Source organism: Mya arenaria, chromosome 6, assembly GCF_026914265.1.
Source record: "Mya arenaria isolate MELC-2E11 chromosome 6, ASM2691426v1".
Taxonomy (NCBI): domain Eukaryota; kingdom Metazoa; phylum Mollusca; class Bivalvia; order Myida; family Myidae; genus Mya; species Mya arenaria.
Genome location: NC_069127.1, coordinates 62,029,677 through 62,052,787, shown reverse-complemented (window position 1 = coordinate 62,052,787; position 23,111 = coordinate 62,029,677). Strand labels below are relative to the sequence as shown.

The 23,111-nt window shown below is 33.5% G+C and overlaps 2 long non-coding RNA genes across 3 annotated transcripts; both read left to right on the top strand.

The window, feature by feature from the left end:
* Positions 1–584: 584 nt before the first annotated feature.
* LOC128236883 (uncharacterized) lies at positions 585–2,347 on the top strand. Its single transcript, XR_008261463.1, has 3 exons — positions 585–674; positions 980–1,093; positions 2,245–2,347. It is a non-coding gene; the product is annotated as an uncharacterized LOC128236883 (long non-coding RNA).
* Positions 2,348–3,044: 697 nt separating this feature from the next.
* LOC128236882 (uncharacterized) lies at positions 3,045–22,800 on the top strand. 2 transcript variants are annotated; one of them, XR_008261462.1, is made up of 24 exons: positions 3,045–3,120; positions 3,427–3,540; positions 4,693–4,797; positions 5,442–5,570; positions 5,877–5,990; positions 7,143–7,246; positions 7,891–8,019; positions 8,326–8,439; positions 10,050–10,156; positions 10,797–10,925; positions 11,232–11,345; positions 12,501–12,608; positions 13,249–13,377; positions 13,684–13,797; positions 14,953–15,057; positions 15,702–15,830; positions 16,138–16,251; positions 17,403–17,506; positions 18,151–18,279; positions 18,586–18,699; positions 19,853–19,956; positions 20,601–20,729; positions 21,036–21,149; positions 22,760–22,800. It is a non-coding gene; the product is annotated as an uncharacterized LOC128236882 (long non-coding RNA). The 2 variants fall into 2 exon arrangements; XR_008261461.1 differs by lacking the exon at positions 22,760–22,800 and having other exon boundaries at positions 21,036–22,022.
* Positions 22,801–23,111: the final 311 nt, after the last annotated feature.

Here is a 23,111-nt window from a genome sequence, read left to right as displayed (position 1 = left end):
TCCTAAATGAATTTCTTTCATGTTGTCAATCATTTCTGATGTGGCTTTGATAATAATATTATTTTCTAATGAAACTGCTGGCTTGTATCAGTCTTTGGTCTGTATTGTGCATCTATTCACACATTTTGTTTGCTCTTTTAAGCAAACATTACAATAATTGCAAATTCTATAAGCAATTAAACAAAACTTACTGCACATAGGATGCAGAATGATGTTTTATTTAGTGTGCATATGATTATCAGCTTATGGACAAGAAAACATATACTTTAACAATCACAGCAACACAATGAGATCCCAATTTTAAAGAAATAATGCCACCTTTCATTAATTCATTAATTCATTCTATCAATCATTCATATATATTCATTAATTCATTCATTTATTCAGTTTATTCATTGAAAAACTTGACATTTCTCAAGGCAAAATAAATAAAAAGTGAGCAGCTTTCATAAAGAATGGAGCCTTTTCCCTTAATGCATTAAAAAACACAACCTTAATACAGTATAAATGTTTTAAAAACCCTAATTTATTGCTTATTTTAATAGCCAGCCTGGTTGCTGTAGCCACAGAGGAATTTTCAAGGACAAGAACCAGTGCTGGTAAAACTGTGGTCTTGTGTGGTTTTCCATACCGGCTCTCGGCGAGGATTTTCAAGAAAGGAATACCATCTCCAAGTAAGAAGAAATTCTAAGCATGTCTGGTTTGAATGCTTGCAAATTGCATCTGGGTACTCAATAAGATGAGATTTACCTTTGAGTTGTTAAACACTGATTGCAAAATGTCCAAAAGACTATATATTCTATTAAATTTGTCCTGAAAATCTTTGAATTCATGAACTTTTCTGCATATTTATCACATTTATGACTATATTAAAGGTTGTGTATGCCTCAAATGAGTGTTTACAGGCCTTTTCAAACTTTAACAGTAGTGGCAGATAGTTTTATTTGTGTAAAACATTGCTTTTGTGTCTTGCTTGCAGATCATGATGTGCCAATAAGCTCCAGTTAGCTGCGGCCTTTTCCCCAGGCGGTAGTCCTGCAATCTGAATCCAGGAGATGCAGCTCTGAATCCAATATTTCAGAAGAATGAAGATGTTAGTCAACTCAGTAGTGCTTGTTTGTGTGTAAATGATTCCAATGAGTGAGATTTATAGCAAATCAGGTGTAAATAAGCATCTTATAGACAATAGTGAAGTGCTGTACTCTGAATTTAATGCCAAATCTAGCCTTCAAAACAGATTCTTAAAGTATTTTTTTTTTAAAAATGGGCATAATAATGCTATCTCTGCATTTTCTACATCATGTAGCCACCTCATACATGAAAACACTAGCAGTTGTCATGAATCTTTAAGTTTTGGTGTGTTTTTTGCCATTTCCTTTGTTGCGCCATTTGTCCCGGAAGCCAACAATTTGGCATATAGTGTTGTTTAGACTGTCTATTAACACATTATCACTAAATTTCTTGTGTTAAACTGAACAGTTCTGTTACCTTTGTATATAAGTGGACCAGAAAAGCAAAATTTTGACAAGTTGAGGCATTTCAGTTGGGCTCTATGTCATTTTTTATATAAAACACTAAGCCGATGAAGTGGAAAAACCTTATTTTGCTTAGAAAAAAATCTTAAAAGAGTAGGCAGGCCAGTTTTGTGGTGCTGTTCTATAGACACCATTAAAAGCTACAAGGAAAACTTTACTTGGTCAAATTATTCCAATGCATAAGGAAATAATGGCTCTTCAAAGGTTTGCGGCTTAACATTTGAGGAAAATGGCTGTTTCTGCCTTTTATGAAAATACCACAGGTGCTAATACTTGTCTCATTCATTTAGTATTTGATATATCATTGCCAAACTTTCAGTATGTGTTGCATATAGCCTGAAGCTGAACTATAGGAGTTTTGAAGTCTGTTTCTGAAAAAATGTTGCTTTGATATAGAGGAAGCTTTTGGAGGGGTGGCCTATTTTAAATTGTTATAAATTCTTAATTTATACAGCTATCTGGTTGAAATTTGGCCAGTTGACAGTGCTTAGCCATAGAATATTGGTGTTTGAGTATGAAATGTGAAAATCTTATATTACATAATATAAATTAATAATATATAATTTTCTTATATATTTTTGACATTTTTAAAAAAAACTACTTTCACTTTCAATTTAATGTTTGAAAATAGTTCCAAATGATGGTAACTAATGAATGAAAGCCTCACTTTCAATTCCAAAGTATAAATGGAGGGATTTTTTTAACATAGGAAGCAGACCCAGGAGGAACTGTCTGTTGAAGAACCCCCCCCCCCACCAAGCTGCCCACCAGAGGCCAAGCTGTACTTGGTGTTTGCCAACATCCTGTAATTTGTAAGTACTTCAAGATAATATATTAGAAAATGGTATCCAAACTGAAGTACAAAGTGAGACAGTTTGGTCATAAAAGCCCATTGAGACTGTTTGTTCCATTCCTAAATGAATTTCTTTCATGTTGTCAATCATTTCTGATGTGGCTTTGATAATAATATTATTTTCTAATGAAACTGCTGACTTGTATCAGTCTTTGGTCTGTATTGTGCATCTATTCACACATTTTGTTTGCTCTTTTAAGCAAACATTACAATAATTGCAAATTCTATAAGCAATTAAACAAAACTTACTGCACATAGGATGCAGAATGATGTTTTATTTAGTGTGCATATGATTATCAGCTTATGGACAAGAAAACATATACTTTAACAATCACAGCAACACAATGAGATCCCAATTTTAAAGAAATAATGCCACCTTTCATTAATTCATTAATTCATTCTATCAATCATTCATATATATTCATTAATTCATTCATTTATTCAGTTTATTCATTGAAAAACTTGACATTTCTCAAGGCAAAATAAATAAAAAGTGAGCAGCTTTCATAAAGAATGGAGCCTTTTCCCTTAATGCATTAAAAAACACAACCTTAATACAGTATAAATGTTTTAAAAACCCTAATTTATTGCTTATTTTAATAGCCAGCCTGGTTGCTGTAGCCACAGAGGAATTTTCAAGGACAAGAACCAGTGTTGGTAAAACTGTGGTCTCGTGTGGTTTTCCATACCGGCTCTCGGCGAGGATTTTCAAGAAAGGAATACCATCTCCAAGTAAGAAGAAATTCTAAGCATGTCTGGTTTGAATGCTTGCAAAATGCATCTGGGTACTCAATAAGATGAGATTTACCTTTGAGTTGTTAAACACTGATTGCAAAATGTCCAAAAGACTATATATTCTATTAAATTTGTCCTGAAAATCTTTGAATTCATGAACTTTTCTGCATATTTATCACATTTATGACTATATTAAAGGTTGTGTATGCCTCAAATGAGTGTTTACAGGCCTTTTTCAAACTTTAACAGTAGTGGCAGATAGTTTTATTTGTGTAAAACATTGCTTTTGTGTCTTGCTTGCAGATCATGATGTGCCAATAAGCTCCAGTTAGCTGCGGCCTTTTCCCCAGGCGGTAGTCCTGCAATCTGAATCCAGGAGATGCAGCTCTGAATCCAATATTTCAGAAGAATGAAGATGTTAGTCAACTCAGTAGTGCTTGTTTGTGTGTAAATGATTCCAATGAGTGAGATTTATAGCAAATCAGGTGTAAATAAGCATCTTATAGACAATAGTGAAGTGCTGTACTCTGAATTTAATGCCAAATCTAGCCTTCAAAACAGATTCTTAAAGTATTTTTTTTTTAAAAATGGGCATAATAATGCTATCTCTGCATTTTCTACATCATGTAGCCACCTCATACATGAAAACACTAGCAGTTGTCATGAATCTTTAAGTTTTGGTGTGTTTTTTGCCATTTCCTTTGTTGCGCCATTTGTCCCGGAAGCCAACAATTTGGCATATAGTGTTGTTTAGACTGTCTATTAACACATTATCACTAAATTTCTTGTGTTAAACTGAACAGTTCTGTTACCTTTGTATATAAGTGGACCAGAAAAGCAAAATTTTGACAAGTTGAGGCATTTCAGTTGGGCTCTATGTCATTTTTTATATAAAACACTAAGCCGATGAAGTGGAAAAACCTTATTTTGCTTAGAAAAAAATCTTAAAAGAGTAGGCAGGCCAGTTTTGTGGTGCTGTTCTATAGACACCATTAAAAGCTACAAGGAAAACTTTACTTGGTCAAATTATTCCAATGCATAAGGAAATAATGGCTCTTCAAAGGTTTGCGGCTTAACATTTGAGGAAAATGGCTGTTTCTGCCTTTTATGAAAATACCACAGGTGCTAATACTTGTCTCATTCATTTAGTATTTGATATATCATTGCCAAACTTTCAGTATGTGTTGCATATAGCCTGAAGCTGAACTATAGGAGTTTTGAAGTCTGTTTCTGAAAAAATGTTGCTTTGATATAGAGGAAGCTTTTGGAGGGGTGGCCTATTTTAAATTGTTATAAATTCTTAATTTATACAGCTATCTGGTTGAAATTTGGCCAGTTGACAGTGCTTAGCCATAGAATATTGGTGTTTGAGTATGAAATGTGAAAATCTTATATTACATAATATAAATTAATAATATATAATTTTCTTATATATTTTTGACATTTTTAAAAAAAAACTACTTTCACTTTCAATTTAATGTTTGAAAATAGTTCCAAATGATGGTAACTAATGAATGAAAGCCTCACTTTCAATTCCAAAGTATAAATGGAGGGATTTTTTTAACATAGGAAGCAGACCCAGGAGGAACTGTCTGTTGAAGAACCCCCCCCCCCCCACCAAGCTGCCCACCAGAGGCCAAGCTGTACTTGGTGTTTGCCAACATCCTGTAATTTGTAAGTACTTCAAGATAATATATTAGAAAATGGTATCCAAACTGAAGTACAAAGTGAGACAGTTTGGTCATAAAAGCCCATTGAGACTGTTTGTTCCATTCCTAAATGAATTTCTTTCATGTTGTCAATCATTTCTGATGTGGCTTTGATAATAATATTATTTTCTAATGAAACTGCTGACTTGTATCAGTCTTTGGTCTGTATTGTGCATCTATTCACACATTTTGTTTGCTCTTTTAAGCAAACATTACAATAATTGCAAATTCTATAAGCAATTAAACAAAACTTACTGCACATAGGATGCAGAATGATGTTTTATTTAGTGTGCATATGATTATCAGCTTATGGACAAGAAAACATATACTTTAACAATCACAGCAACACAATGAGATCCCAATTTTAAAGAAATAATGCCACCTTTCATTAATTCATTAATTCATTCTATCAATCATTCATATATATTCATTAATTCATTCATTTATTCAGTTTATTCATTGAAAAACTTGACATTTCTCAAGGCAAAATAAATAAAAAGTGAGCAGCTTTCATAAAGAATGGAGCCTTTTCCCTTAATGCATTAAAAAACACAACCTTAATACAGTATAAATGTTTTAAAAACCCTAATTTATTGCTTATTTTAATAGCCAGCCTGGTTGCTGTAGCCACAGAGGAATTTTCAAGGACAAGAACCAGTGCTGGTAAAACTGTGGTCTCGTGTGGTTTTCCATACCGGCTCTCGGCGAGGATTTTCAAGAAAGGAATACCATCTCCAAGTAAGAAGAAATTCTAAGCATGTCTGGTTTGAATGCTTGCAAAATGCATCTGGGTACTCAATAAGATGAGATTTACCTTTGAGTTGTTAAACACTGATTGCAAAATGTCCAAAAGACTATATATTCTATTAAATTTGTCCTGAAAATCTTTGAATTCATGAACTTTTCTGCATATTTATCACATTTATGACTATATTAAAGGTTGTGTATGCCTCAAATGAGTGTTTACAGGCCTTTTTCAAACTTTAACAGTAGTGGCAGATAGTTTTATTTGTGTAAAACATTGCTTTTGTGTCTTGCTTGCAGATCATGATGTGCCAATAAGCTCCAGTTAGCTGCGGCCTTTTCCCCAGGCGGTAGTCCTGCAATCTGAATCCAGGAGATGCAGCTCTGAATCCAATATTTCAGAAGAATGAAGATGTTAGTCAACTCAGTAGTGCTTGTTTGTGTGTAAATGATTCCAATGAGTGAGATTTATAGCAAATCAGGTGTAAATAAGCATCTTATAGACAATAGTGAAGTGCTGTACTCTGAATTTAATGCCAAATCTAGCCTTCAAAACAGATTCTTAAAGTATTTTTTTTTTAAAAATGGGCATAATAATGCTATCTCTGCATTTTCTACATCATGTAGCCACCTCATACATGAAAACACTAGCAGTTGTCATGAATCTTTAAGTTTTGGTGTGTTTTTTGCCATTTCCTTTGTTGCGCCATTTGTCCCGGAAGCCAACAATTTGGCATATAGTGTTGTTTAGACTGTCTATTAACACATAATCACTAAATTTCTTGTGTTAAACTGAACAGTTCTGTTACCTTTGTATATAAGTGGACCAGAAAAGCAAAATTTTGACAAGTTGAGGCATTTCAGTTGGGCTCTATGTCATTTTTTATATAAAACACTAAGCCGATGAAGTGGAAAAACCTTATTTTGCTTAGAAAAAAATCTTAAAAGAGTAGGCAGGCCAGTTTTGTGGTGCTGTTCTATAGACACCATTAAAAGCTACAAGGAAAACTTTACTTGGTCAAATTATTCCAATGCATAAGGAAATAATGGCTCTTCAAAGGTTTGCGGCTTAACATTTGAGGAAAATGGCTGTTTCTGCCTTTTATGAAAATACCACAGGTGCTAATACTTGTCTCATTCATTTAGTATTTGATATATCATTGCCAAACTTTCAGTATGTGTTGCATATAGCCTGAAGCTGAACTATAGGAGTTTTGAAGTCTGTTTCTGAAAAAATGTTGCTTTGATATAGAGGAAGCTTTTGGAGGGGTGGCCTATTTTAAATTGTTATAAATTCTTAATTTATACAGCTATCTGGTTGAAATTTGGCCAGTTGACAGTGCTTAGCCATAGAATATTGGTGTTTGAGTATGAAATGTGAAAATCTTATATTACATAATATAAATTAATAATATATAATTTTCTTATATATTTTTGACATTTTTAAAAAAAAACTACTTTCACTTTCAATTTAATGTTTGAAAATAGTTCCAAATGATGGTAACTAATGAATGAAAGCCTCACTTTCAATTCCAAAGTATAAATGGAGGGATTTTTTTAACATAGGAAGCAGACCCAGGAGGAACTGTCTGTTGAAGAACCCCCCCCCCCCACCAAGCTGCCCACCAGAGGCCAAGCTGTACTTGGTGTTTGCCAACATCCTGTAATTTGTAAGTACTTCAAGATAATATATTAGAAAATGGTATCCAAACTGAAGTACAAAGTGAGACAGTTTGGTCATAAAAGCCCATTGAGACTGTTTGTTCCATTCCTAAATGAATTTCTTTCATGTTGTCAATCATTTCTGATGTGGCTTTGATAATAATATTATTTTCTAATGAAACTGCTGACTTGTATCAGTCTTTGGTCTGTATTGTGCATCTATTCACACATTTTGTTTGCTCTTTTAAGCAAACATTACAATAATTGCAAATTCTATAAGCAATTAAACAAAACTTACTGCACATAGGATGCAGAATGATGTTTTATTTAGTGTGCATATGATTATCAGCTTATGGACAAGAAAACATATACTTTAACAATCACAGCAACACAATGAGATCCCAATTTTAAAGAAATAATGCCACCTTTCATTAATTCATTAATTCATTCTATCAATCATTCATATATATTCATTAATTCATTCATTTATTCAGTTTATTCATTGAAAAACTTGACATTTCTCAAGGCAAAATAAATAAAAAGTGAGCAGCTTTCATAAAGAATGGAGCCTTTTCCCTTAATGCATTAAAAAACACAACCTTAATACAGTATAAATGTTTTAAAAACCCTAATTTATTGCTTATTTTAATAGCCAGCCTGGTTGCTGTAGCCACAGAGGAATTTTCAAGGACAAGAACCAGTGCTGGTAAAACTGTGGTCTCGTGTGGTTTTCCATACCGGCTCTCGGCGAGGATTTTCAAGAAAGGAATACCATCTCCAAGTAAGAAGAAATTCTAAGCATGTCTGGTTTGAATGCTTGCAAAATGCATCTGGGTACTCAATAAGATGAGATTTACCTTTGAGTTGTTAAACACTGATTGCAAAATGTCCAAAAGACTATATATTCTATTAAATTTGTCCTGAAAATCTTTGAATTCATGAACTTTTCTGCATATTTATCACATTTATGACTATATTAAAGGTTGTGTATGCCTCAAATGAGTGTTTACAGGCCTTTTTCAAACTTTAACAGTAGTGGCAGATAGTTTTATTTGTGTAAAACATTGCTTTTGTGTCTTGCTTGCAGATCATGATGTGCCAATAAGCTCCAGTTAGCTGCGGCCTTTTCCCCAGGCGGTAGTCCTGCAATCTGAATCCAGGAGATGCAGCTCTGAATCCAATATTTCAGAAGAATGAAGATGTTAGTCAACTCAGTAGTGCTTGTTTGTGTGTAAATGATTCCAATGAGTGAGATTTATAGCAAATCAGGTGTAAATAAGCATCTTATAGACAATAGTGAAGTGCTGTACTCTGAATTTAATGCCAAATCTAGCCTTCAAAACAGATTCTTAAAGTATTTTTTTTTTAAAAATGGGCATAATAATGCTATCTCTGCATTTTCTACATCATGTAGCCACCTCATACATGAAAACACTAGCAGTTGTCATGAATCTTTAAGTTTTGGTGTGTTTTTTGCCATTTCCTTTGTTGCGCCATTTGTCCCGGAAGCCAACAATTTGGCATATAGTGTTGTTTAGACTGTCTATTAACACATTATCACTAAATTTCTTGTGTTAAACTGAACAGTTCTGTTACCTTTGTATATAAGTGGACCAGAAAAGCAAAATTTTGACAAGTTGAGGCATTTCAGTTGGGCTCTATGTCATTTTTTATATAAAACACTAAGCCGATGAAGTGGAAAAACCTTATTTTGCTTAGAAAAAAATCTTAAAAGAGTAGGCAGGCCAGTTTTGTGGTGCTGTTCTATAGACACCATTAAAAGCTACAAGGAAAACTTTACTTGGTCAAATTATTCCAATGCATAAGGAAATAATGGCTCTTCAAAGGTTTGCGGCTTAACATTTGAGGAAAATGGCTGTTTCTGCCTTTTATGAAAATACCACAGGTGCTAATACTTGTCTCATTCATTTAGTATTTGATATATCATTGCCAAACTTTCAGTATGTGTTGCATATAGCCTGAAGCTGAACTATAGGAGTTTTGAAGTCTGTTTCTGAAAAAATGTTGCTTAAATAGGCTCAAGACCACAGTTATCTGCCCCCCGTTGACCAAGATCCGGATGTGAATACAGAAACAAAGAGTGCTTGTGTTCAAGTATCAATATTTTATTAAAATTGAATGAAAAAGAAGCAAAAAATGTTCTTTTTGCAGAGAACTTGACTGAATTTGACACTCTTTTGCAGAAATTGATAGTTTTCAATGTAAATATTGGAAAAATCATAGCTTGTGGAAGTCTGAAAATTAGTTGTTTGTAGCCGATTGACTCCCTGGCGGAAGGGTTATGTATTTGAACTCAATTTTGACAGTCGGGTCAATGGTCAACATGGTGTTTTCTTGTGATTATATTTTGTGTCTTGAATTTTTCTAGAGATGCCATGTCCTTGTTTTTCAATTGGGGTGTGTATAAAGTCAAAAGCCAGGTTAGTGTCTATATGAAACATATAGTAAAAATAACTGTGGTCTCACGCCTGATATAGAGGAAGCTTTTGGAGGGGTGGCCTATTTTAAATTGTTATAAATTCTTAATTTATACAGCTATCTGGTTGAAATTTGGCCAGTTGACAGTGCTTAGCCATAGAATATTGGTGTTTGAGTATGAAATGTGAAAATCTTATATTACATAATATAAATTAATAATATATAATTTTCTTATATATTTTTGAAATTTTAAAAAAAAACTACTTTCACTTTCAATTTAATGTTTGAAAATAGTTCCAAATGATGGTAACTAATGAATGAAAGCCTCACTTTCAATTCCAAAGTATAAATGGAGGGATTTTTTTAACATAGGAAGCAGACCCAGGAGGAACTGTCTGTTGAAGAACCCCCCCCCCCCCCCACCAAGCTGCCCACCAGAGGCCAAGCTGTACTTGGTGTTTGCCAACATCCTGTAATTTGTAAGTACTTCAAGATAATATATTAGAAAATGGTATCCAAACTGAAGTACAAAGTGAGACAGTTTGGTCATAAAAGCCCATTGAGACTGTTTGTTCCATTCCTAAATGAATTTCTTTCATGTTGTCAATCATTTCTGATGTGGCTTTGATAATAATATTATTTTCTAATGAAACTGCTGACTTGTATCAGTCTTTGGTCTGTATTGTGCATCTATTCACACATTTTGTTTGCTCTTTTAAGCAAACATTACAATAATTGCAAATTCTATAAGCAATTAAACAAAACTTACTGCACATAGGATGCAGAATGATGTTTTATTTAGTGTGCATATGATTATCAGCTTATGGACAAGAAAACATATACTTTAACAATCACAGCAACACAATGAGATCCCAATTTTAAAGAAATAATGCCACCTTTCATTAATTCATTAATTCATTCTATCAATCATATATATTCATTAATTCATTCATTTATTCAGTTTATTCATTGAAAAACTTGACATTTCTCAAGGCAAAATAAATAAAAAGTGAGCAGCTTTCATAAAGAATGGAGCCTTTTCCCTTAATGCATTAAAAAACACAACCTTAATACAGTATAAATGTTTTAAAAACCCTAATTTATTGCTTATTTTAATAGCCAGCCTGGTTGCTGTAGCCACAGAGGAATTTTCAAGGACAAGAACCAGTGCTGGTAAAACTGTGGTCTCGTGTGGTTTTCCATACCGGCTCTCGGCGAGGATTTTCAAGAAAGGAATACCATCTCCAAGTAAGAAGAAATTCTAAGCATGTCTGGTTTGAATGCTTGCAAAATGCATCTGGGTACTCAATAAGATGAGATTTACCTTTGAGTTGTTAAACACTGATTGCAAAATGTCCAAAAGACTATATATTCTATTAAATTTGTCCTGAAAATCTTTGAATTCATGAACTTTTCTGCATATTTATCACATTTATGACTATATTAAAGGTTGTGTATGCCTCAAATGAGTGTTTACAGGCCTTTTTCAAACTTTAACAGTAGTGGCAGATAGTTTTATTTGTGTAAAACATTGCTTTTGTGTCTTGCTTGCAGATCATGATGTGCCAATAAGCTCCAGTTAGCTGCGGCCTTTTCCCCAGGCGGTAGTCCTGCAATCTGAATCCAGGAGATGCAGCTCTGAATCCAATATTTCAGAAGAATGAAGATGTTAGTCAACTCAGTAGTGCTTGTTTGTGTGTAAATGATTCCAATGAGTGAGATTTATAGCAAATCAGGTGTAAATAAGCATCTTATAGACAATAGTGAAGTGCTGTACTCTGAATTTAATGCCAAATCTAGCCTTCAAAACAGATTCTTAAAGTAATTTTTTTTTAAAAATGGGCATAATAATGCTATCTCTGCATTTTCTACATCATGTAGCCACCTCATACATGAAAACACTAGCAGTTGTCATGAATCTTTAAGTTTTGGTGTGTTTTTTGCCATTTCCTTTGTTGCGCCATTTGTCCCGGAAGCCAACAATTTGGCATATAGTGTTGTTTAGACTGTCTATTAACACATTATCACTAAATTTCTTGTGTTAAACTGAACAGTTCTGTTACCTTTGTATATAAGTGGACCAGAAAAGCAAAATTTTGACAAGTTGAGGCATTTCAGTTGGGCTCTATGTCATTTTTTATATAAAACACTAAGCCGATGAAGTGGAAAAACCTTATTTTGCTTAGAAAAAAATCTTAAAAGAGTAGGCAGGCCAGTTTTGTGGTGCTGTTCTATAGACACCATTAAAAGCTACAAGGAAAACTTTACTTGGTCAAATTATTCCAATGCATAAGGAAATAATGGCTCTTCAAAGGTTTGCGGCTTAACATTTGAGGAAAATGGCTGTTTCTGCCTTTTATGAAAATACCACAGGTGCTAATACTTGTCTCATTCATTTAGTATTTGATATATCATTGCCAAACTTTCAGTATGTGTTGCATATAGCCTGAAGCTGAACTATAGGAGTTTTGAAGTCTGTTTCTGAAAAAATGTTGCTTAAATTGATATAGAGGAAGCTTTTGGAGGGGTGGCCTATTTTAAATTGTTATAAATTCTTAATTTATACAGCTATCTGGTTGAAATTTGGCCAGTTGACAGTGCTTAGCCATAGAATATTGGTGTTTGAGTATGAAATGTGAAAATCTTATATTACATAATATAAATTAATAATATATAATTTTCTTATATATTTTTGACATTTTAAAAAAAAACTACTTTCACTTTCAATTTAATGTTTGAAAATAGTTCCAAATGATGGTAACTAATGAATGAAAGCCTCACTTTCAATTCCAAAGTATAAATGGAGGGATTTTTTTAACATAGGAAGCAGACCCAGGAGGAACTGTCTGTTGAAGAACCCCCCCCCCCCCCCCACCAAGCTGCCCACCAGAGGCCAAGCTGTACTTGGTGTTTGCCAACATCCTGTAATTTGTAAGTACTTCAAGATAATATATTAGAAAATGGTATCCAAACTGAAGTACAAAGTGAGACAGTTTGGTCATAAAAGCCCATTGAGACTGTTTGTTCCATTCCTAAATGAATTTCTTTCATGTTGTCAATCATTTCTGATGTGGCTTTGATAATAATATTATTTTCTAATGAAACTGCTGACTTGTATCAGTCTTTGGTCTGTATTGTGCATCTATTCACACATTTTGTTTGCTCTTTTAAGCAAACATTACAATAATTGCAAATTCTATAAGCAATTAAACAAAACTTACTGCACATAGGATGCAGAATGATGTTTTATTTAGTGTGCATATGATTATCAGCTTATGGACAAGAAAACATATACTTTAACAATCACAGCAACACAATGAGATCCCAATTTTAAAGAAATAATGCCACCTTTCATTAATTCATTAATTCATTCTATCAATCATATATATTCATTAATTCATTCATTTATTCAGTTTATTCATTGAAAAACTTGACATTTCTCAAGGCAAAATAAATAAAAAGTGAGCAGCTTTCATAAAGAATGGAGCCTTTTCCCTTAATGCATTAAAAAACACAACCTTAATACAGTATAAATGTTTTAAAAACCCTAATTTATTGCTTATTTTAATAGCCAGCCTGGTTGCTGTAGCCACAGAGGAATTTTCAAGGACAAGAACCAGTGCTGGTAAAACTGTGGTCTCGTGTGGTTTTCCATACCGGCTCTCGGCGAGGATTTTCAAGAAAGGAATACCATCTCCAAGTAAGAAGAAATTCTAAGCATGTCTGGTTTGAATGCTTGCAAAATGCATCTGGGTACTCAATAAGATGAGATTTACCTTTGAGTTGTTAAACACTGATTGCAAAATGTCCAAAAGACTATATATTCTATTAAATTTGTCCTGAAAATCTTTGAATTCATGAACTTTTCTGCATATTTATCACATTTATGACTATATTAAAGGTTGTGTATGCCTCAAATGAGTGTTTACAGGCCTTTTTCAAACTTTAACAGTAGTGGCAGATAGTTTTATTTGTGTAAAACATTGCTTTTGTGTCTTGCTTGCAGATCATGATGTGCCAATAAGCTCCAGTTAGCTGCGGCCTTTTCCCCAGGCGGTAGTCCTGCAATCTGAATCCAGGAGATGCAGCTCTGAATCCAATATTTCAGAAGAATGAAGATGTTAGTCAACTCAGTAGTGCTTGTTTGTGTGTAAATGATTCCAATGAGTGAGATTTATAGCAAATCAGGTGTAAATAAGCATCTTATAGACAATAGTGAAGTGCTGTACTCTGAATTTAATGCCAAATCTAGCCTTCAAAACAGATTCTTAAAGTAATTTTTTTTTAAAAATGGGCATAATAATGCTATCTCTGCATTTTCTACATCATGTAGCCACCTCATACATGAAAACACTAGCAGTTGTCATGAATCTTTAAGTTTTGGTGTGTTTTTTGCCATTTCCTTTGTTGCGCCATTTGTCCCGGAAGCCAACAATTTGGCATATAGTGTTGTTTAGACTGTCTATTAACACATTATCACTAAATTTCTTGTGTTAAACTGAACAGTTCTGTTACCTTTGTATATAAGTGGACCAGAAAAGCAAAATTTTGACAAGTTGAGGCATTTCAGTTGGGCTCTATGTCATTTTTTATATAAAACACTAAGCCGATGAAGTGGAAAAACCTTATTTTGCTTAGAAAAAAATCTTAAAAGAGTAGGCAGGCCAGTTTTGTGGTGCTGTTCTATAGACACCATTAAAAGCTACAAGGAAAACTTTACTTGGTCAAATTATTCCAATGCATAAGGAAATAATGGCTCTTCAAAGGTTTGCGGCTTAACATTTGAGGAAAATGGCTGTTTCTGCCTTTTATGAAAATACCACAGGTGCTAATACTTGTCTCATTCATTTAGTATTTGATATATCATTGCCAAACTTTCAGTATGTGTTGCATATAGCCTGAAGCTGAACTATAGGAGTTTTGAAGTCTGTTTCTGAAAAAATGTTGCTTAAATTGATATAGAGGAAGCTTTTGGAGGGGTGGCCTATTTTAAATTGTTATAAATTCTTAATTTATACAGCTATCTGGTTGAAATTTGGCCAGTTGACAGTGCTTAGCCATAGAATATTGGTGTTTGAGTATGAAATGTGAAAATCTTATATTACATAATATAAATTAATAATATATAATTTTCTTATATATTTTTGACATTTTTAAAAAAAACTACTTTCACTTTCAATTTAACGTTTGAAAATAGTTCCAAATGATGGTAACTAATGAATGAAAGCCTCACTTTCAATTCCAAAGTATAAATGGAGGGATTTTTTTAACATAGGAAGCAGACCCAGGAGGAACTGTCTGTTGAAGAACCTCCCCCCCCCCACCAAGCTGCCCACCAGAGGCCAAGCTGTACTTGGTGTTTGCCAACATCCTGTAATTTGTAAGTACTTCAAGATAATATATTAGAAAATGGTATCCAAACTGAAGTACAAAGTGAGACAGTTTGGTCATAAAAGCCCATTGAGACTGTTTGTTCCATTCCTAAATGAATTTCTTTCATGTTGTCAATCATTTCTGATGTGGCTTTGATAATAATATTATTTTCTAATGAAACTGCTGACTTGTATCAGTCTTTGGTCTGTATTGTGCATCTATTCACACATTTTGTTTGCTCTTTTAAGCAAACATTACAATAATTGCAAATTCTATAAGCAATTAAACAAAACTTACTGCACATAGGATGCAGAATGATGTTTTATTTAGTGTGCATATGATTATCAGCTTATGGACAAGAAAACATATACTTTAACAATCACAGCAACACAATGAGATCCCAATTTTAAAGAAATAATGCCACCTTTCATTAATTCATTAATTCATTCTATCAATCATTCATATATATTCATTAATTCATTCATTTATTCAGTTTATTCATTGAAAAACTTGACATTTCTCAAGGCAAAATAAATAAAAAGTGAGCAGCTTTCATAAAGAATGGAGCCTTTTCCCTTAATGCATTAAAAAACACAACCTTAATACAGTATAAATGTTTTAAAAACCCTAATTTATTGCTTATTTTAATAGCCAGCCTGGTTGCTGTAGCCACAGAGGAATTTTCAAGGACAAGAACCAGTGCTGGTAAAACTGTGGTCTCGTGTGGTTTTCCATACCGGCTCTCGGCGAGGATTTTCAAGAAAGGAATACCATCTCCAAGTAAGAAGAAATTCTAAGCATGTCTGGTTTGAATGCTTGCAAAATGCATCTGGGTACTCAATAAGATGAGATTTACCTTTGAGTTGTTAAACACTGATTGCAAAATGTCCAAAAGACTATATATTCTATTAAATTTGTCCTGAAAATCTTTGAATTCATGAACTTTTCTGCATATTTATCACATTTATGACTATATTAAAGGTTGTGTATGCCTCAAATGAGTGTTTACAGGCCTTTTTTCAAACTTTAACAGTAGTGGCAGATAGTTTTATTTGTGTAAAACATTGCTTTTGTGTCTTGCTTGCAGATCATGATGTGCCAATAAGCTCCAGTTAGCTGCGGCCTTTTCCCCAGGCGGTAGTCCTGCAATCTGAATCCAGGAGATGCAGCTCTGAATCCAATATTTCAGAAGAATGAAGATGTTAGTCAACTCAGTAGTGCTTGTTTGTGTGTAAATGATTCCAATGAGTGAGATTTATAGCAAATCAGGTGTAAATAAGCATCTTATAGACAATAGTGAAGTGCTGTACTCTGAATTTAATGCCAAATCTAGCCTTCAAAACAGATTCTTAAAGTATTTTTTTTTTAAAAATGGGCATAATAATGCTATCTCTGCATTTTCTACATCATGTAGCCACCTCATACATGAAAACACTAGCAGTTGTCATGAATCTTTAAGTTTTGGTGTGTTTTTTGCCATTTCCTTTGTTGCGCCATTTGTCCCGGAAGCCAACAATTTGGCATATAGTGTTGTTTAGACTGTCTATTAACACATTATCACTAAATTTCTTGTGTTAAACTGAACAGTTCTGTTACCTTTGTATATAAGTGGACCAGAAAAGCAAAATTTTGACAAGTTGAGGCATTTCAGTTGGGCTCTATGTCATTTTTTATATAAAACACTAAGCCGATGAAGTGGAAAAAACCTTATTTTGCTTAGAAAAAAATCTTAAAAGAGTAGGCAGGCCAGTTTTGTGGTGCTGTTCTATAGACACCATTAAAAGCTACAAGGAAAACTTTACTTGGTCAAATTATTCCAATGCATAAGGAAATAATGGCTCTTCAAAGGTTTGCGGCTTAACATTTGAGGAAAATGGCTGTTTCTGCCTTTTATGAAAATACCACAGGTGCTAATACTTGTCTCATTCATTTAGTATTTGATATATCATTGCCAAACTTTCAGTATGTGTTGCATATAGCCTGAAGCTGAACTATAGGAGTTTTGAAGTCTGTTTCTGAAAAAATGTTGCTTTGATATAGAGGAAGCTTTTGGAGGGGTGGCCTATTTTAAATTGTTATAAATTCTTAATTTATACAGCTATCTGGTTGAAATTTGGCCAGTTGACAGTGCTTAGCCATAGAATATTGGTGTTTGAGTATGAAATGTGAAAATCTTATATTACATAATATAAATTAATAATATATAATTTTCTTATATATTTTTGACATTTTTAAAAAAAACTACTTTCACTTTCAATTTAACGTTGAAAATAGTTCCAAATGATGGTAACTAATGAATGAAAGCCTCACTTTCAATTCCAAAGTATAAATGGAGGGATTTTTTTAACATAGGAAGCAGACCCAGGAGGAACTGTCTGTTGAAGAACCTCCCCCCCCCACCAAGCTGCCCACCAGAGGCCAAGCTGTACTTGGTGTTTGCCAACATCCTGTAATTTGTAAGTACTTCAAGATAATATATTAGAAAATGGTATCCAAACTGAAGTACAAAGTGAGACAGTTTGGTCATAAAAGCCCATTGAGACTGTTTGTTCCATTCCTAAATGAATTTCTTTCATGTTGTCAATCATTTCTGATGTGGCTTTGATAATAATATTATTTTCTAATGAAACTGCTGACTTGTATCAGTCTTTGGTCTGTATTGTGCATCTATTCACACATTTTGTTTGCTCTTTTAAGCAAACATTACAATAATTGCAAATTCTATAAGCAATTAAACAAAACTTACTGCACATAGGATGCAGAATGATGTTTTATTTAGTGTGCATATGATTATCAGCTTATGGACAAGAAAACATATACTTTAACAATCACAGCAACACAATGAGATCCCAATTTTAAAGAAATAATGCCACCTTTCATTAATTCATTAATTCATTCTATCAATCATTCATATATATTCATTAATTCATTCATTTATTCAGTTTATTCATTGAAAAACTTGACATTTCTCAAGGCAAAATAAATAAAAAGTGAGCAGCTTTCATAAAGAATGGAGCCTTTTCCCTTAATGCATTAAAAAACACAACCTTAATACAGTATAAATGTTTTAAAAACCCTAATTTATTGCTTATTTTAATAGCCAGCCTGGTTGCTGTAGCCACAGAGGAATTTTCAAGGACAAGAACCAGTGCTGGTAAAACTGTGGTCTCGTGTGGTTTTCCATACCGGCTCTCGGCGAGGATTTTCAAGAAAGGAATACCATCTCCAAGTAAGAAGAAATTCTAAGCATGTCTGGTTTGAATGCTTGCAAAATGCATCTGGGTACTCAATAAGATGAGATTTACCTTTGAGTTGTTAAACACTGATTGCAAAATGTCCAAAAGACTATATATTCTATTAAATTTGTCCTGAAAATCTTTGAATTCATGAACTTTTCTGCATATTTATCACATTTATGACTATATTAAAGGTTGTGTATGCCTCAAATGAGTGTTTACAGGCCTTTTTCAAACTTTAACAGTAGTGGCAGATAGTTTTATTTGTGTAAAACATTGCTTTTGTGTCTTGCTTGCAGATCATGATGTGCCAATAAGCTCCAGTTAGCTGCGGCCTTTTCCCCAGGCGGTAGTCCTGCAATCTGAATCCAGGAGATGCAGCTCTGAATCCAATATTTCAGAAGAATGAAGATGTTAGTCAACTCAGTAGTGCTTGTTTGTGTGTAAATGATTCCAATGAGTGAGATTTATAGCAAATCAGGTGTAAATAAGCATCTTATAGACAATAGTGAAGTGCTGTACTCTGAATTTAATGCCAAATCTAGCCTTCAAAACAGATTCTTAAAGTAATTTTTTTTTAAAAAATGGGCATAATAATGCTATCTCTGCATTTTCTACATCATGTAGCCACCTCATACATGAAAACACTAGCAGTTGTCATGAATCTTTAAGTTTTGGTGTGTTTTTTTGCCATTTCCTTTGTTGCGCCATTTGTCCCGGAAGCCAACAATTTGGCATATAGTGTTGTTTAGACTGTCTATTAACACATTATCACTAAATTTCTTGTGTTAAACTGAACAGTTCTGTTACCTTTGTATATAAGTGGACCAGAAAAGCAAAATTTTGACAAGTTGAGGCATTTCAGTTGGGCTCTATGTCATTTTTTATATAAAACACTAAGCCGATGAAGTGGAAAAACCTTATTTTGCTTAGAAAAAAATCTTAAAAGAGTAGGTAGGCCAGTTTTGTGGTGCTGTTCTATAGACACCATTAAAAGCTACAAGGAAAACTTTACTTGGTCAAATTATTCCAATGCATAAGGAAATAATGGCTCTTCAAAGGTTTGCGGCTTAACATTTGAGGAAAATGGCTGTTTCTGCCTTTTATGAAAATACCACAGGTGCTAATACTTGTCTCATTCATTTAGTATTTGATATATCATTGCCAAACTTTCAGTATGTGTTGCATATAGCCTGAAGCTGAACTATAGGAGTTTTGAAGTCTGTTTCTGAAAAAATGTTGCTTTGATATAGAGGAAGCTTTTGGAGGGGTGGCCTATTTTAAATTGTTATAAATTCTTAATTTATACAGCTATCTGGTTGAAATTTGGCCAGTTGACAGTGCTTAGCCATAGAATATTGGTGTTTGAGTATGAAATGTGAAAATCTTATATTACATAATATAAATTAATAATATATAATTTTCTTATATATTTTTGACATTTTTAAAAAAAACTACTTTCACTTTCAATTTAATGTTTGAAAATAGTTCCAAATGATGGTAACTAATGAATGAAAGCCTCACTTTCAATTCCAAAGTATAAATGGAGGGATTTTTTTAACATAGGAAGCAGACCCAGGAGGAACTGTCTGTTGAAGAACCCCCCCCCCCCACCAAGCTGCCCACCAGAGGCCAAGCTGTACTTGGTGTTTGCCAACATCCTGTAATTTGTAAGTACTTCAAGATAATATATTAGAAAATGGTATCCAAACTGAAGTACAAAGTGAGACAGTTTGGTCATAAAAGCCCATTGAGACTGTTTGTTCCATTCCTAAATGAATTTCTTTCATGTTGTCAATCATTTCTGATGTGGCTTTGATAATAATATTATTTTCTAATGAAACTGCTGACTTGTATCAGTCTTTGGTCTGTATTGTGCATCTATTCACACATTTTGTTTGCTCTTTTAAGCAAACATTACAATAATTGCAAATTCTATAAGCAATTAAACAAAACTTACTGCACATAGGATGCAGAATGATGTTTTATTTAGTGTGCATATGATTATCAGCTTATGGACAAGAAAACATTTACTTTAACAATCACAGCAACACAATGAGATCCCAATTTTAAAGAAATAATGCCACCTTTCATTAATTCATTAATTCATTCTATCAATCATTCATATATATTCATTAATTCATTCATTTATTCAGTTTATTCATTGAAAAACTTGACATTTCTCAAGGCAAAATAAATAAAAAGTGAGCAGCTTTCATAAAGAATGGAGCCTTTTCCCTTAATGCATTAAAAAACACAACCTTAATACAGTATAAATGTTTTAAAAACCCTAATTTATTGCTTATTTTAATAGCCAGCCTGGTTGCTGTAGCCACAGAGGAATTTTCAAGGACAAGAACCAGTGCTGGTAAAACTGTGGTCTCGTGTGGTTTTCCATACCGGCTCTCGGCGAGGATTTTCAAGAAAGGAATACCATCTCCAAGTAAGAAGAAATTCTAAGCATGTCTGGTTTGAATGCTTGCAAAATGCATCTGGGTACTCAATAAGATGAGATTTACCTTTGAGTTGTTAAACACTGATTGCAAAATGTCCAAAAGACTATATATTCTATTAAATTTGTCCTGAAAATCTTTGAATTCATGAACTTTTCTGCATATTTATCACATTTATGACTATATTAAAGGTTGTGTATGCCTCAAATGAGTGTTTACAGGCCTTTTTCAAACTTTAACAGTAGTGGCAGATAGTTTTATTTGTGTAAAACATTGCTTTTGTGTCTTGCTTGCAGATCATGATGTGCCAATAAGCTCCAGTTAGCTGCGGCCTTTTCCCCAGGCGGTAGTCCTGCAATCTGAATCCAGGAGATGCAGCTCTGAATCCAATATTTCAGAAGAATGAAGATGTTAGTCAACTCAGTAGTGCTTGTTTGTGTGTAAATGATTCCAATGAGTGAGATTTATAGCAAATCAGGTGTAAATAAGCATCTTATAGACAATAGTGAAGTGCTGTACTCTGAATTTAATGCCAAATCTAGCCTTCAAAACAGATTCTTAAAGTAATTTTTTTTTAAAAATGGGCATAATAATGCTATCTCTGCATTTTCTACATCATGTAGCCACCTCATACATGAAAACACTAGCAGTTGTCATGAATCTTTAAGTTTTGGTGTGTTTTTTTGCCATTTCCTTTGTTGCGCCATTTGTCCCGGAAGCCAACAATTTGGCATATAGTGTTGTTTAGACTGTCTATTAACACATTATCACTAAATTTCTTGTGTTAAACTGAACAGTTCTGTTACCTTTGTATATAAGTGGACCAGAAAAGCAAAATTTTGACAAGTTGAGGCATTTCAGTTGGGCTCTATGTCATTTTTTATATAAAACACTAAGCCGATGAAGTGGAAAAACCTTATTTTGCTTAGAAAAAAATCTTAAAAGAGTAGGCAGGCCAGTTTTGTGGTGCTGTTCTATAGACACCATTAAAAGCTACAAGGAAAACTTTACTTGGTCAAATTATTCCAATGCATAAGGAAATAATGGCTCTTCAAAGGTTTGCGGCTTAACATTTGAGGAAAATGGCTGTTTCTGCCTTTTATGAAAATACCACAGGTGCTAATACTTGTCTCATTCATTTAGTATTTGATATATCATTGCCAAACTTTCAGTATGTGTTGCATATAGCCTGAAGCTGAACTATAGGAGTTTTGAAGTCTGTTTCTGAAAAAATGTTGCTTAAATAGGCTCAAGACCACAGTTATCTGCCCCCCGTTGACCAAGATCCGGATGTGAATACAGAAACAAGAGTGCTTGTGTTCAAGTATCAATATTTTATTAAAATTGAATGAAAAAGAAGCAAAAAATGTTCTTTTTGCAGAGAACTTGACTGAATTTGACACTCTTTTGCAGAAATTGATAGTTTTCAATGTAAATATTGGAAAAATCATAGCTTGTGGAAGTCTGAAAATTAGTTGTTTGTAGCCGATTGACTCCCTGGCGGAAGGGTTATGTATTTGAACTCAATTTTGACAGTCGGGTCAATGGTCAACATGGTGTTTTCTTGTGATTATATTTTGTGTCTTGAATTTTTCTAGAGATGCCATGTCCTTGTTTTTCAATTGGGGTGTGTATAAAGTCAAAAGCCAGGTTTGTGTCTATATGAAACATATAGTAAAAATAACTGTGGTCTCACGCCTGATATAGAGGAAGCTTTTGGAGGGGTGGCCTATTTTAAATTGTTATAAATTCTTAATTTATACAGCTATCTGGTTGAAATTTGGCCAGTTGACAGTGCTTAGCCATAGAATATTGGTGTTTGAGTATGAAATGTGAAAATCTTATATTACATAATATAAATTAATAATATATAATTTTCTTATATATTTTTGACATTTTAAAAAAAAACTACTTTCACTTTCAATTTAACGTTTGAAAATAGTTCCAAATGATGGTAACTAATGAATGAAAGCCTCACTTTCAATTCCAAAGTATAAATGGAGGGATTTTTTTAACATAGGAAGCAGACCCAGGAGGAACTGTCTGTTGAAGAACCCCCCCCCCCCCCCCCCACCAAGCTGCCCACCAGAGGCCAAGCTGTACTTGGTGTTTGCCAACATCCTGTAATTTGTAAGTACTTCAAGATAATATATTAGAAAATGGTATCCAAACTGAAGTACAAAGTGAGACAGTTTGGTCATAAAAGCCCATTGAGACTGTTTGTTCCATTCCTAAATGAATTTCTTTCATGTTGTCAATCATTTCTGATGTGGCTTTGATAATAATATTATTTTCTAATGAAACTGCTGACTTGTATCAGTCTTTGGTCTGTATTGTGCATCTATTCACACATTTTGTTTGCTCTTTTAAGC